The following is a 15,531-nucleotide window of genomic DNA, read 5'->3' on the forward strand; positions in this document are numbered from 1 at the left end:
ACTTAATTGAGACATACAAGATAATCAGAGGGTTAGATAGGTTGGACAGGGAGAGCCTTTTTCCAAGTATGGGGACAGCAAACATGAGGGGACACAACTTTAAAGTGAGGGGAGATAGGTATAAGACAGATGTCAGAGGTAGTTTCTTTACTCAGGGAGTAGTAAGGGTATGGAATGCTTTGCCTGCATTGATTGTAGATTCGCCAAGTTTAAGTGCATTTAAGTCGTCATTGGACAGACAAATGGACGTACATGGAATAGTGTAGGTGGGATGGGCTTCAGATTAGTATGACAGGGCGACGCAACATCGAGGGCCGAAGGGCCTGTACTGCGCTGTAATGTTCTATGTTTGCCTTCATTGGTCAGTGCAATAGGAATTGGGATATCATGTTGCAACTATACAGAACATTGGTGAATACTGGGTTAAATTTTGGTCTCCCTGCTATAGGAAATATGTTGTTAAACTTGAAAAGGTTCAGGAAAGACTTATAGGAATGTTGCCAGGATTATAGGATTTGAGCTCTGGGGAGAGGCTGGATAGGCTTCTACTTTTCTCCCTGGGGCATTGGAGGCTGAAGGGTGACCTTATAGAGGTTTACAAGATCATGAGGGGCATGGATAGAATAAATAGCCAAGGTTTTTTTCTTAGGATACAGCTGTCCAAAACTAGACTAGAGGGGAAAGAGTTAAGAGACCTGAGGGGCAACTTTTGGAGTGGTGCATGTATGGAACAATCTGCCAGAGGAGGTGGTGGAAACTGGTACAATTACAACATTTAAAAGGCATCTGGATGAGTGAAAATAGTTTAGAGGGATATAGGCCAAATGCTGGCAAATGGGACTAGATCAGTTTAGAATATCTGGTCAGTGCAAATGAGTTGGACTGAAGAATCTGTGTCCGTGCTGTATAACTCTAATATTCTATGATAATAAAATTTTTTGACTTAGAGAAATTTCTGTGAGATCCCATGATCTGTCACAATTTAAAATGGAGTGTCTAGGAACTTTCAAACAAAGACACTTAAAGGGACGAGATAATTATGAATTGTCCATCTCGCAGCACAAAGTCATCTCATAGATAGAACATAGAACAGTACAGCTCAGTACAGGCCCTTTGGCTTTCGATGTTGTGCCAACCTTTAATCCTACTCTAAGATCAAACTAACCTACTATTTTCCATGTGCCTATCTAAGAATTGCTTGAGTGTCCCTAATGTATCTAACTCTACTACCACCGCTGGCAATGCATTCCACACACTCACCACTCTTTACATAAAGAACCTACCTCTGATGTCTCCCGTAAACCTTCCTCCAATTACCTTAAAATTATGCCCCCTCATGATAGCCATTCCTTTCCTGGAGATTACATCCCAAAATGCAAACATGGTTGTGTATTACCCTTCCAGGAATATACAAAACAAACCTAACTACAACATGTGGTCTACAGGTATTAGTGGGCTGAATTGCTCATTTTCTAGAAAGCTGTAAAAACCATAGCTTGAAGAAGATCAATAGAAACCCTTGCACTGCAGGTAAAGGTAGAGAAAGACCATCTCTCGCTCTGAGTACTGGGTGCCAGGTATGCCAGTGAAGTCAGCGATGAAAAGATAATAGGACAAAACATATCAGCTAACTGTAAAGCCAAGAAACTCAAATTTAACTGATTTATTGCCATTGTCATCATTGGCTGCCTTAACTGCCACAACATACCACCTTTAATCATACCTAGCAATTGATTCGTAAATCTTTTTAGGCAATTCCCATTTCTAATCTGTATGTATATGTCTCATGTTTTATTATCTTTTCTGAGACTTAGTAATTAGTAAACTCACTTTTTTTCTTTAAATCAAAAAAGCCTGATTAATTTGGATCCTTTTAAACTATTAATGCATTTAGATTATGAAAAGGTAGTCACGAGAGAAGGGATCCTTTTAAATTAGCCTGTGACCAACTGATGATGGAGTTAAATTAAGAAAGGGAGCCAGTGACAAAGCAGCTGACCATCCGAGCTGGAATCTCAATGTCTTAAAGATGGGTTTAAAGACTGAAACCAAGTCTGGAAACAATTCTGGGGAGGGCTTGATACTATTATCAAGGAAAAATAGCAAGGTATCTAGATAGAAATTATCATGTTGAGCAGATCCAGTATGGGTTCATGAAGGTCAGATCATGCTTAACTAATCTACTGGAATTCTATGAAGACAACACGAGCACTGTTAATAATAGGGACTCATAGATGTGGTGTATCTAGATTTCCAACAGGCATTCTACAAGGTGCTGCACAAAAGGCATAAGATAAAGATGCAGGTGTTACAGGCAATGTATTAGCATGAATAGAGGATTGATTAATTAATAGGAAGTAAAAAGTGGGGATAAATGAGTGCTTATCTGGTTGGCAGGGATCAACTAGGAGAAAGCAAGTCAGGCAGCATCTGAGGACCTGGAGAATTGACATTTTAGGTGTAAGCCCTTCATGCTCCTGCTCTTCAGATGCTGCCTGACTGCTGTGCTTTTCCAGAGCCGCACTCTTCGACTCTGCCTTAGGGATCAGTATTGAGACCGCAATTATTCACAATTTACATTGTCACAAAGCTGGTCCTTTTTCTAAAAGCTATTCCTTTTCTCAAAGATACAGTGTCCTTGGTCTTTTTCAGAGGGGTCATAAAACCCTCGCAGCTCTGAGGTGACTCGTTTGGTACAGAGATGAAAAAGGATTTTGAGAGGCCTTTTGTTTATATGTAAACAGATGAGACTTCAGGCCAAATGGTCATGTTTTAGATGTGACTTGTGTAATGAAAGGGGAGTGGTCAGCTCATTAGCTGAGCAGTTCAGTCCAGAAATAATTAGGAGTTTAGCTGTGTGGAAACTGGCTGCTAAACTCTCTGTGCTTCTGCCCTTCTAACTTCAACCTATAAGTATTTGTTCCATTTTTACTGTGTTTTTTTAAGGAGGTTTGTTTATTGGGACTGTTGTGTATTTTCAGAACAGCATAATTAAGTCTAGGTTGGATAGACTGAGTTCAGTAGGGGCTCTTTATTATGCTCTTTGTGTTTCATTGTGTAATTTGTGAATAAATGTCTGTTTTAAAACCTGGTAGTCAACCTAGCTAACTTACTCTAGGTAATTTTCACTGTATGCTTACCGAAACAAATTGCAAAGTTATAGTCTGGGCTGTCCGCTTAAGAATGTTTTGAGTTGTCTTGCATAGTCCATAACAACGTAGATGATTTGAAGGTGGGGGACCGCATGATAGTGTGTCCAAGTTTGCAGATGTCACTATGTTGAGTGTTAGAGCAAAGTGTGCAGAGGACTGTGAAACTTTGCAAAGGGACAAAGTGTGTGCAAAGGTCTGGCAGATGGAGTACAATGTTAATAAATGTGAAGTCATCCATTTTGATAGGAATAACAGTAAAAAGGACTAATACTTAAATGGTAAAAAAGTGCAGCATGCTGTTGTGTAGAGGGACCTGGGTGTCCTTGTGCATGAATCACAGAAGGTTGGCCTGCAGGTACAACAGGTAATTAAGGTAAATGGAATTTTGTCCATCATTGCTAAAGGGATTGAGTTTATGTTGTAGCTGTATAACATGCTGATGAGACCACACCTAGAGTACTGTTCGCTGTTTTGGCCTCCCTACTTGAGAAAGGATGTACTGGCACTGGAGGGGGTGCAGAGGAAATTCACTAGATTGATTTGGAGTTGAGGGGGTTGGCTTATGAGGAGAGACTGAGTAGACTGGCATTATATTCATTGGAATTTAGAAGTTGGAGTAGAGATCTTATAGAAACATATAAAATTATGAAGGAAATAGACAAGATAGAAATAGAGAGGATGTTTCCACGGACAGATTAAACTAGGACAAGAGGACATAGCCTCAAAGTTAGGGGGAGCAGATTTAGGACTGAATTGAGAATGCAATTCTTCACCCAGAGGATTGTGAATCTATGGAATACCCTGCCCAGTCAAGTAATTGAGGCTACCTCAGTAAATGCTTTCAAAGCTAAGATAGATAATTTTTTTGAACAGTAAAGGAATTAAGGGTTATAGTGAGAGGGCAGGTAAGTGGAGCTGAAGCCACAAAAAGATCAGCCATGATCTTATTGAATGGCAGAGCAGGGTTGAAGGGTCAGATGGCCTACTCATGCTCAGAGTTCTTATGTATGTTCTTATAGTGACCTCACTTCTCTATTTAAAGACATTTGTGTGCAGGCAAAAATCAGAGGATACCTGCATGTTGAGGCATCCATGTGCTTGCCTACCTGTCTCAGCAGCATCCACCACTTCCAGGATCTCCAGCTCAGTGAATGGGCTTTCTTTATCCAGGGACCGTTAAATTGAACAAAGGCTCCAGAAGCAGCTTCTTAACTATGAATCAGTGCTTCCTCACGATTCCTGAGCCAGATTTGGGGCCAGTGCAAGCATCACAAGCCATCTGATAGATCCAGCCCCATGAATTCAAATACCTCCAAGGTGAATTAATTTGATAAAATCAGGCTGCCACCGAACAAAATGGATTGTTGTACCTAGTGGCCCAAAGGAAGAAAACCTACCACCCTATCCCACTGTAACTACAGTCCTACGATAATACATGGATCCTTCTTAATTGATCCTCTGTATAACACAGGAGTGATTTCTGTGACACCAAAGTCCTTGTGATTATTTCAGTAAGTTTACAGGTGACATGGAATCTTAGGAGTAAAAGAATATTTGTGAGCCACTCCAGGAGAAAGGTGAGCTGGCTTTATGTTTTTTATCCATTTTCTGAAGATAGTGAATGTGGGAAGGAGACAATAATGAAAAGAGTGTTGAAATGGGCAGGGTAGTCATAGCCCAAAGGATAATATCTCCAGGAAGGAACCCAAGCAATAGTTGACCTGACCTCAAAGGAGTGTTACTCGTCAAGTTCTAAAACATCCTCAAAGCATGGCTCAGCTGTTATTTTGCAAGTGAGAAATGACTGGTTTGGGATCATTGCTGGAATTGTGCATTCAATTGCGGTCACTATATTATTAGGAGACTCCGGAGATGGCACATACGGAGGAGTCTTGCTGGAATTATACCAGAGTTGAGAGGGCCCAGTTAGGTGAAGGTTCTCAGCATGTTGAATATTGAGGGGAGTTATAGCAACAGACCCCACAAGAGGAGAGGATCTTAATTGGTTGTGATCTCATTCTCACATCAGTCTTCATAGCCTCAACTTCCCAAGTGAAAAAGAACCACGTAATAGTCAACATAGAGTCATAGAGAGGTACAGCATGGAAACAGACCCTTCAGTCCAACTCATCCATGCTGACCAGATATCCTAAATAAATCTAGCCCCAATTGTCAGTATTTGGTCCACATCCCTCTTAACCCCTCCTATTTATATACCCATCCAAATGCCTTTTAAGTGTTGTAATTGTCCCAACCTCCATCACTTTCTCTGGCAGTTCATTTCCATACATGCACCACCCTCTCCATGAAAAAGTTGCCCTTTAGGTCCCTTTTAAATCTTTCCCCTTTGACCTTAAAACTACGCCCTCTAGTTTTGGATATCCCCACTCATACTTCTGTGATTTTATAAACCTCTACAAGGTCACGTCTTAACCTCTGATACTCTGGGAAAATAGCCCTAGCCTATTCAGCCTCTCCCTATAGCTTAAACCCTCTAACCCGGGCAACATCCGGGTTGTAAATTTTTTCTGAACCTTTTCAAGTTTCACAGTGTCCTTCCTATAGCAGGAAGACCAGAATTGCGTGCAATTTTCTAAAAGTAGCCTAACCAATGTCCTGCACAGCTGTGACATGACCTTCCAACTCCTATACTTAATGAAGAAGGGCTTATGCCCGAAACGTCAATTCTCCTGTTCCTTGGATGCTGCCTGACCTGCTGCGCTTTTCCAGCAACACATTTTCAGCTCTGATCTCCAGCATCTGTAGTCCTCACTTTCTCCTCCTATACTTAATGCACTGACCAATAAAGGCAAGCATACTAAATACCTTCCACTATTCTATCTACTTGTGACTCAACTTCCAAGGAACTATGAACCTGCACTTCAAGGTCTTTTTGTTCAGCAACACTCCCCAGGAACTTATTAAGAATATAGGTCCTGTCCTGATTTGCCTTTCCAAAGTGCAGCACCTCACATTTATCGAAATTAAACTTCATCTGCCACTCCTTGGCCCATTGGCCCAACTGACCAATATCCTGGTGTATTCTGAGGTAACCGTATTTCTCTTGGTGGTGTTAATATTTAAGGACAAAGGGGTAAAAATTAATTGGAATGGCTGTGTTGGAGCCAGAATTCTATCAAAATCTTTCGTTCACAGGCACCGGAGCTGGGTGTTGCCCATTCCTGAATTGAATGGCTTGCTTGGCCATTTCAAAGAATTTGTGAAGAGTCAACCATATTGCTGTAGTTATGGGGCCACATGAATGCCAGACCTAGTAAGCACAACAGGTTTCCTTCTTTACCAGAAATACTAAAGCAGCCAGACAGAGGATTTTGAGATATGATTTTAATTCTTAATCTTAACTCACTGATTCACAGAAATGGTCATTTTTAAAAATCTCTCCCATTGCCAAAGTACAGCTGTCAGCCACAGTTCGATGGGCAGCACGTTAACCTTCGAGTCACAAGATTAACAAGTTTTCATTTCTTTCCAGGACTTGAAGACAAGAATCCAGGCTGACAGTCCAGTACAGCTTTGAAGAGAATATTGGGCTGGCTGAGGAGTCAGCTGTTATCACTTTGATGCAATAGTAAACTTAAGCTGTCCCCAACCCCACCCCCACAGTCTCCTGGCCAAATACTCATCCCTCAACAAATATTACTCACCTCATTGCTGTTCTATGAGGTACCTTTGTACATGAGAGTTAAGAACAGGAGTGGGCCATTCAGTAAGGTCATAGTTAGTCTGATTCTGGCTTCAACTCCTTTGCTAATTATACCTGATACTCTTCGAGTCCCTTGTCTGTCAACAACTATCTACTTCTGCCTTAAAAGTATTGAATGACCAGCTTCTACAGGTCTCTGGGAATTAAAATGCCACAGATTCACAAAGCTCTGAGTGAAAAATAAAGTCGTAATGGAGAGACATCTCATTTTTAACCATATTCCATAGTTTTAGTCTCTCCCACAAGGGGAAAGGCCCTCTCAGCATCCATCCTGTCATGTTCCCTCAGGATCTTATATGTTTTAATAAGATTACTTCTGATTCTTCTAAACTCCAGTGAATACAGACCAAATCTGTTCAACCTTTCTTCAGAATACAATCCTTCATCCAAAGATTCACCCCATCAAAATGGCTCCCGTGTTGTCTTCATTACAGTTAAGTCGTGAAACCTCACAACCTTTAAAAAGTACTTGGCTGAGCACTTGAAATGTCATAACATTTAAGACTATGGGCTTGGTGCTGCAAAGTAGGATTAGTGTAGATTTGGCATAGCTTTGGTGATACAGACTTGATGGGCCGAAGGGCCTCTTTTGTACTGAATGATTCTACAATTACAACAGTGACTACATTTTAATAACAGTCCTTCATTGGGTGTAAAAGGAAAGGCCAGAGTTGTTAAATTTATCTCTTCCAGCAGTCCCGGTATGGCGTGTGGGGAAACCAGAGTCCTGGTGCGGCCCAAGGATAAAAACCCCACTCCTGGTGTGGTATGTGGGGAAACCCGTGTCCCGGTGCAGGCTGTGGGGAAACCCATGTCCCTGTGCAGGCTGTGGGGAAACCTGAGACCCGGTGTGGAGCGTGGAGAAACCTGAGGCACGGTTTGGAACGTGGGGAAGCCCAAGTCACGGTTTGGAGCGTGGGGAAACCTGAGGCACAGTTTGGAGCGTGGGGAAGCCCGAGTCACGGTGCGGAGTGTGGGGAAACCCGAGTCACGGTGCGGGGTTTGGGGAAACCCGAGTCACGGTGCGGAGTGTGGGGAAGCCCGAATCCCAGTGCAGCCAAAGGGGAAACCAGAGACCTGGTGCGGAATGGGGAGAAACCCGAGACCCAGTGCAGCCCAAGGGGAAACCTAAGTCCCAGTGCGGAGCGGGGGGAAGCCCAAGGCACAGTGTGGAGTGTGGAGAAACCTGAGTCCTGGTGCAGAGCCTGGGGAAGCCCGAGGCACAGTGCGGAGCGTGGAGAAACCTGAGTCCTGGTGCAGAGCATGGGGAAGCCTGAGGCATAGTGCGGAGTGTGGGGAAACCTAAGTCCCAGCACGGAGTGTGGGGAAAGCAGAGACCCAGTGTGGAGCATGGGGAAACCTGAGGTACAGTGTGGAGTGTGGGGAAACCAGAGTCCTGGTGCGGAGTGTGGGGAAACCCGAGACCCGGTACGGCCAAAGGAGAAACCCGAGTCCCTGTGCGGAGCTTGGGGAAACCCGAGGCATGGTGCTGAGTGTGGGGAAGCCCGAGGCATGATGCAGGCCTTGGGGAAACCCGAGTCCTGGTGTGGACCGTGGGGAAACCCGAGTCCCGGTGCGGACCGTGGAGAAACCCAAGTCCCATGGCAGACCTGAGGAAACCCAAGTCCCGGTGTGGAGCATGGGGAAACCTGAGGCATGGTTCAGAGCCTGAGGAAACCAGAGTGCCGGTGCGGTGTGAGGGAAACCAGAGTTCTGGTGTGGAGCGTGGGTAAACCCGAATGCCAGTGCAGCCCATGGGGAAACCCGAGTCCTGGTGCAGTGTGTTGAGAAACCCGAGTTCCGGTGCAGCCCAAGGGGAAACCTGAGTCCTGGTGTGGCATGAGGGGAAACCCAAGTCCCAGTACGGAGCGTGGGGAAACCTGAGACCCAGTACAGCCCAAGGGGAAACCAGAATCCTGGTATGGAGTGTGGGGAAACCCGAATCCCAGTGTGTAGCGTGGGGAAACTCAAGTCCCCCTGTGGAGCATGGGGAAACCAGAGTCCCCGTGCATAGCATGGGGCAACTCAAGACCTGGTACAGCCTGAGGGGAAACTCAAGTCCTGGTGCAGATGGTGGAGAAACCAGAGTCCTGGAGCGGCACTTGGGGAAACCTGAATCCTGGTGTTGTGTATGGGGAAACCCGGCTGCTGGTGCGGACTGTGGGGAATCCCGTCTACTGGTGCAGCTTGAGGTGAAGTGAGTCCCAGTACAGCACAACTTTCATAGTTGCTGTTGAGTGCCCGTGAGGAGCAGACTGGAGGCTGGAGAAGAGTGGGACAACCATTGGATTAGTGCCTGGCATGGGCTGCCAGACCATGTACTAAGCTGCTGCTATTTGAAACTCTTTACCGGACTATAATATGAATCCTCTAACTCTGTTATAACTATCTTATTTCTAGGTAAAAACAAGGACTGCAGATGCTGGAAACCAGAGTCTAGATTAGAGTGGTGCTGGAAAAGCACAGCAGGTCAGGCAGCATCCGAGGAGCAGGAAAATCGATGTTTCAGGCAAAAGCCCTTCATCAGGAATGATGAAGGTGCCCCTAATTCTGATGAAGGGCTTTTGCCCGAAACGTCGATTTTCTGCTCCTCGGATGCTGCCTGACCTGCTGTGCTTTTCCAGCACCACACTAATCTATCTTATTTCTAACTTACTTTTTAGACATTGTCGAAATGCTACTACTTTTCCTTTTAATCCTGTTTTGTATCCAAGATTTGTACCTAGGTACTTGTACCTAAGAAGGTATGATTAAGGCAGCCATTGTAAAAACTTTTCACTGTTCTCCTGTGCTTCTGTCCTGGACAGTACCTGTGACAAAAAAGGATATTCTAATTTAAAATCCAAATTCTTACTGCACCTAGCTGGTCTGAATTTGAAACCATTTCACCAGGATGGTGCCTGTAGGCTGGTACTTGGATTCTCAAATTTGTTTCAGACTGCCTGAGCATTACCAAGTTTTTCCTATTGAAGGCTTGGTATGTGCTTGTGTGTTTGTGAAGGGTGGGGAGGCAAGTGGTGTTTAAAGTTAACACAGGGTAGGGTATATGGGACAAGCCACTCATGTGGAGCAGAAAATGGACTGGACAATTCAGGCAGGAATAAGGAACTTCAATAACACACATAGAGAAATTGAAGCTGCCCTCTCCTTGGAAAAGGGATTTGATATGGGCATTTTAATTCATGAAACGTAAACAGTGCAGACATCAGATAAACTTTTTCCCATTAGCAGTAAAGCCAAGAATCAGAGGACATTGATTTAAGTTGAATGGCAATAGAACCCCTGAAAATGGCAAAACGAGCTGATGATAACACTAGTTAGAGTGCGATGTTTGTCTTTATGGGATGCGAGGATCACTAGCTGCCAAAACCAGCATTAATTACCCAGGGACAAAAGGTTAGATCTGAAGTTGGCCATTGTTGCTTGAGGTGGTTAATTCAACGAGGCTTTGTGAATGCTGCAGAAACCAGTGAGACAGAAGCAAAGTCAGCCTTGTCTCCACGGCAACATAACGCTAAGGGCAAAGGTTCTTAATACAGAACATTCCAGAAGCAAAGTGGGTGGAGCAGTAACTGTCCGAGTGATATAAGTACTTTGGTGCTGAATGGGCTGTTTAGCTTATGAAGCTGGTGAGAATACAGCCAGACTTTTGATCTCTCTGAATGGATGACTGGTTGCTTTGTGTTGGAAAGGCAGCAAAAAAATTGTGTAGTAATTAAAAACAAACTTTATTTGATTCTTGTAAGTCTCACATTAGGCCCTTCCCTTTCTATCCTGCACAAGTCGGTCTTTCTATCATAATTCTCATATAAAGTGTCCCCAAAGTATTTCACGGGAGGACTTTTTTTTAAAGCACATTTTCACACACGCTTTTCCCCCTTTTCCTTTGTGTAAATGAGGAAGTGGTGGAAGGATTCCTGGGCTGATTATCAGCTTGCAGAACCACATCACTGACATCTAGAAGGAATAAACTGTTGAATGATTGAAAATATATTTCATCTTGTATACTTCAAAATGGAGCTCCAGCACAACCATTACTAAGAACTAGTGGAGTTTCTCTCACCTCTGGGACTCCTTTCAGGTCCAAAAAGTTTGTTTTGCAGACCTCAAGGTAGGGTCACAACCCCTGTACTGAGAGGTCTGGTCTACAGAGGCGTTACTCAAAAGCAAATTTGAGTTGTGAGGAGATACAGATAAAACTGCAAAAGTTAAGTCAGACATGTAGATTTTACCATCTCTAGAAGAGGTAGGAATGTAGATGGAGAGGTACAGCGAGATAATTTCAGAGCCCAAGGCAATTGAAACCATGGTCACTAACGGTGAGATAAATTAAAATTGGGATTGGAGAAGCACTGATTTCTCAGAGGATTGAGAGCCTGGAGGAGGTTGTAGAGTTTAGGAAGTAGCAAGATGAGGAGGAGAGTTCGAAAACAAGGATAAGAATTTCAAACTCAACACTTTTCTGGACAGTGCAAGCACATGGCATCACGCAAATAGCACACTGCAAGTTTGAAAATGGACACAAAAGTTTTTGGATGAAGCAAAGTTTGCATGAGATTCACAGTCAGAAGAGAATTGAGTTAGTCAAAGTTTGAGGTGTTTCAGCAGCAGACACGCAGAAGCATGTACAGATTTTCTCCCACTTTCTTTCTACAGTCTTCAATTTGTGAGGCTTCCTTCCTCCCTCCAAGTTTTTCTTATCATTTATCCTCTGGATTTAAAACACTTCAGAACCTGGGAAGAACATTCAGCCCCACCTAGTTTGTACTGTCTCCCAGCTTCATTTAGCTACCTGAGGTTCATATCTTGAAAGTCAATAATGATATTAACTACTGACTAGTAGTCTTCTTAATTGTATAGGATTAGATAATATTCCTGTTCTGCTGTTACCTCTTTCATAGTGGGCCATTGTTCAGTGTGTGGATTTATGACCTTGGAATCTTATAGCACCGGAGAAAGTCATTCATCCCATTCAACATGTACTGGCTCTTTGGAAGAGATACACAGTTGTGATATACCTGTTTCTTGCATTCTTACAAATTTTACACAATTCAGTTTTAAACATTACTATTGAACCTTCTTCTGCCACCCTCTCAAGCACCACATTCTACAACATAAGTCATGCACTAAAATTTACTTGTATTTTCATCTGGGTGTCACTGAATGGCCGATATTTAAGTTCATTCATGGGATGTAGGCATTGATAGCTAGACCTTCTCGCCCCGGAGAAGGCAGCCCTCTTGAACCACAGCTGTTTGTTGGTGCTGGGACACCACAGTACTGTTAGGGAGTTCCAGGACTTTTACCCAGAAATGGTGAAGGAATGACAATGTGGTTCCAAATTGAGAGTGTGGTGCTGGAAAAGTACAGCCGGTCAGGCAGCATCCAAGGAGCAGGAGAGTCGACGTTTTAAGCAAAAGTTCGTCACCAGGAATCCTGATGAAGAGCTTCTGCTTAAAACGTCAATTCTCCTGCTCTTCGGATGCTGCCTGACCGGTTGTGCTTTTCTAGCACCACACTCTCGACTCTGATCTCCAGCGTCTGCAGTCCTCACTTCCTCCCAATGTAGTTCCAAGCCAGAGTGGCGTGTGACTTGGAGTGAAACTTGCAGGTGGTGGTGTTTGCATGCATCTGTTGCCCTTATCCTTCTGGGTGTAGAGGACACAGTCTCAGAGGATGCTTTTGAAGAAGCCTTGGTCAGTTTCCTTGCCTCACCCTGGTTCTGATTCTGAAGTCCTGTTGCAGTTTTGGTTTCCATGGAGATAACTATAAATGTAGGATCTCTGCAGTGGGCAAGTGGGAAGATGCAAACTGTGACCAGAAGTCCAGGAAGAGCCTTAGATCCAAGACTAAATCAGGTCCACATTGGCTGATATCACTCAGGATATGGTCAGGAAGACTCTGAGCTAATGTTGACTCTGATTGGTGTTGAGGCAAGGTGACATTCCAAGTTCTCAGGTCCAAGTTCTCAGTAGTTATTCCTTATGTTTTCCAGTCTGTCACAGACCTGCCTTGGCTCTGAAGTGTTTTGCAAATCGTGGTCAGTCCCTCGATCTGACTCATTACCCGCCCCCAATCCCCAGCACCCTAACAGAAAGGTCAGCAGATTCATTACTAATCAGACCATGACATTTTCATCTGTCCTGGATGCAACTAAAATTAAATTCCCACTTGTTTTAAACAGTGCTTCACAGTTGCAACAACACAGACAATGCTGGAGAAACTCAGCAGTTCTGACAGCATTGGTGGAGGAGAGAGGGAGATAGTTAATGTTTCAATTCCATTATGACTCTTCTTCAGAACCCAGAAGGTTTTTCAAGAGTCACAGTCATAGAGGTCTACTAACTGAAAAGGAATATGGGCTTAGTCCTGTAAAGTGGGACTAATGTAGGTTTAGTGTGTTTTTGGCAGTAGAGTCTTAATGGAACAAATGGTTTCTTTTGTACTATTGGATTGCCAGACTCTGACCACACGATGCCTGGAGGAAGAGCGCCTCATCTTCCGCCTAGGAATCCTCCAACCACACGGGATGAATGTAGATTTCTCCAGATTCCTCATTTCCCCTCCCCCCCACCGATTCTCCTGCTCCTCGGATGCTGCCTGGCCTGCTGTGTTTTTCCAGCATCACACTTTTCAACTCCTATGAGTCTGTGCCAGTCAAAAGCAAACGTCTCACTATTGTAATTCAAGATTATACTGGACTCAAAACATTAACTCTGTTTCTCTTTCCATAGATGATACCAGACCTGCTGAGATCCTCCAGCATTCTGTTTCAGGTTTCAAGCATCTGCAGTATTTAGCTTTTATTTGACTGCATCTCTGCAGAGTTTTCATATGATCCCAGATTCTTTTGTCATTTCTATTTTTGCATAAAAAGCCCACTTTGTTCTATTGTTTGATAATTCTGAGTGAAACATACTGAATGCAAACATATCACAACTTCTGTCCAACAAACTCCCTTTCCTCTTTTCTGAAACAGCAACAAAGTAACCCTTCTAACATCATCCGGAGCTAAAGCTGCCTGCCTCAGAGCATATCTATCTGTTCAACGAGAATAAGAAAAGACGCAAACAACTCATGGTTAGAGCAGTTGGACAGGATGGTTTGCACCTGCTGGCGTGTGGAAGCGTAGGAAGCAAGTTAATTGAAACATACAAGATCCTGAGGGAATCCACAACTTGGAGTCACTTTAAGAATAAGGGGTCACCCATTTAAGACAGATAAGGAGAACTTTTTTCTCACGTCTTTTGAACTCTCGTCTTCAAAAGGCACTGGAAGCAGCATATTTGAATATTTTGGAGATAGAAATTTGAACAATTTGAATGGATTATCCGAGAGGATTTGAAAGGTTTTTAGGGGTGGGCAGGAATGTGGAATATTGTAATCAGATCAACCATGATCTAACTGAATAGAGGAGCAGGTTCTAGTGACTGAGATACCCACTCCTGCTCCTAATTCCAATGTTCACACGCAATGTGTCAATGCACATTCAGTGTGTACCCCAGCTCAACGGGCCAAATGGTCTGTCCTTGTGAGCTGTAAGATAATCATCCAAACTAATAAAGCATGCAAACAACACATTACAATTAGTCATGAGTTTGTAATATTCTCTGAATGTCCTTCTTTCCTGAACTGGAGTTTACGGCAACACAGAGAAAGATTAACCATCAACTGTACAGTTAATTATGAGAGTTGGTTCATGAAGTAGTTAAAGAGACAGTTAACAAGACACCGTGTCTCATTTCAAACCAAAGACGTACAGCATTATCCAGTCTGGAGCTCAAACAGTATGATATTTCATTTGACCTTTTTAAATCAAAAACCAAATCTGAAATAATGTTTTGAAAAATTTTTGCCAAATTTATATTATCATCTTCTTCCAGACTGTACTTTCTCTTTAAATTTTGGCTGTTTAAATGCCAATTCGGCTTCATAAATAAATTTCTGTTCTGTCCAGCTTTTATTCATTGAGATATTTTCCTTACTTTTTTTTGTTGCTAGTTGTATTTTGTCTGATATCAGAGATCACTTACCTCCTGTATTGCAGTCGGTCTGCTCTGCTGAGTTTTGCTGGTCGCTATGGTTTCAAAGAGAGCCAAGTCCAAAGTGACCACAAGGAAATTTAAACCAAGAGGATTTGTGCAGCAGGGCAAGTCAATAAAAAGTGTCAAGTTAAAATGTCAACACTGGACTTGACTGCAATGATCTGACAATCTTTTGTTGGGGCTGATTTTATATTTTCTATACAATCATCTATTCATATGACAGCACTGCTGGATGCAGACAGACAGCTAATCACAAACAACAGGCAGACCCACAGACTCAAGCATACAATGACATAAAAGCACTGACTCAGAAACCAGATATACAAAGCAAACATACATGCAGATACAGAGAGGCACAGACAATAACTCAAAAATGCACAAATAAACCCACACATGCACATAAAGTCATACAGCATGGAAAAAGACCCTTCAGTCCAACTTGTCCATGCTGACCAAGTTTCCTGAACTAGCCCCAATAGCCTGAATTTGGCCCATATCCTACCAAACCTTTCCTATTCATGTACCTGTCCAAATGTCTTTTAAATGTTGTAACCCACCACTTCCTCTGGCAGTTCACTCCACATTTGAACAGTCCTGTATGTGAAAAGTT

At 43.2% G+C, this 15,531-nt stretch overlaps 1 protein-coding gene across 1 annotated transcript in view; it reads right to left on the reverse strand.

Annotated features, from left to right (window-relative positions):
- Positions 1–14,988, reverse strand: part of vill (villin-like) — a 158,960-nt gene extending 143,972 nt beyond the window's left edge. Inside the window, exon 1 of the mRNA XM_043690859.1 lies at positions 14,910–14,988. The gene's annotated coding sequence lies outside the window, so the exon portion shown is untranslated. The remainder of the gene's footprint in view (positions 1–14,909) is intronic.
- Positions 14,989–15,531: the final 543 nt, after the last annotated feature.

The sequence above is a fragment of the Chiloscyllium plagiosum genome, chromosome 5 (genome assembly GCF_004010195.1).
Source record: "Chiloscyllium plagiosum isolate BGI_BamShark_2017 chromosome 5, ASM401019v2, whole genome shotgun sequence".
NCBI lineage: Eukaryota > Metazoa > Chordata > Chondrichthyes > Orectolobiformes > Hemiscylliidae > Chiloscyllium > Chiloscyllium plagiosum.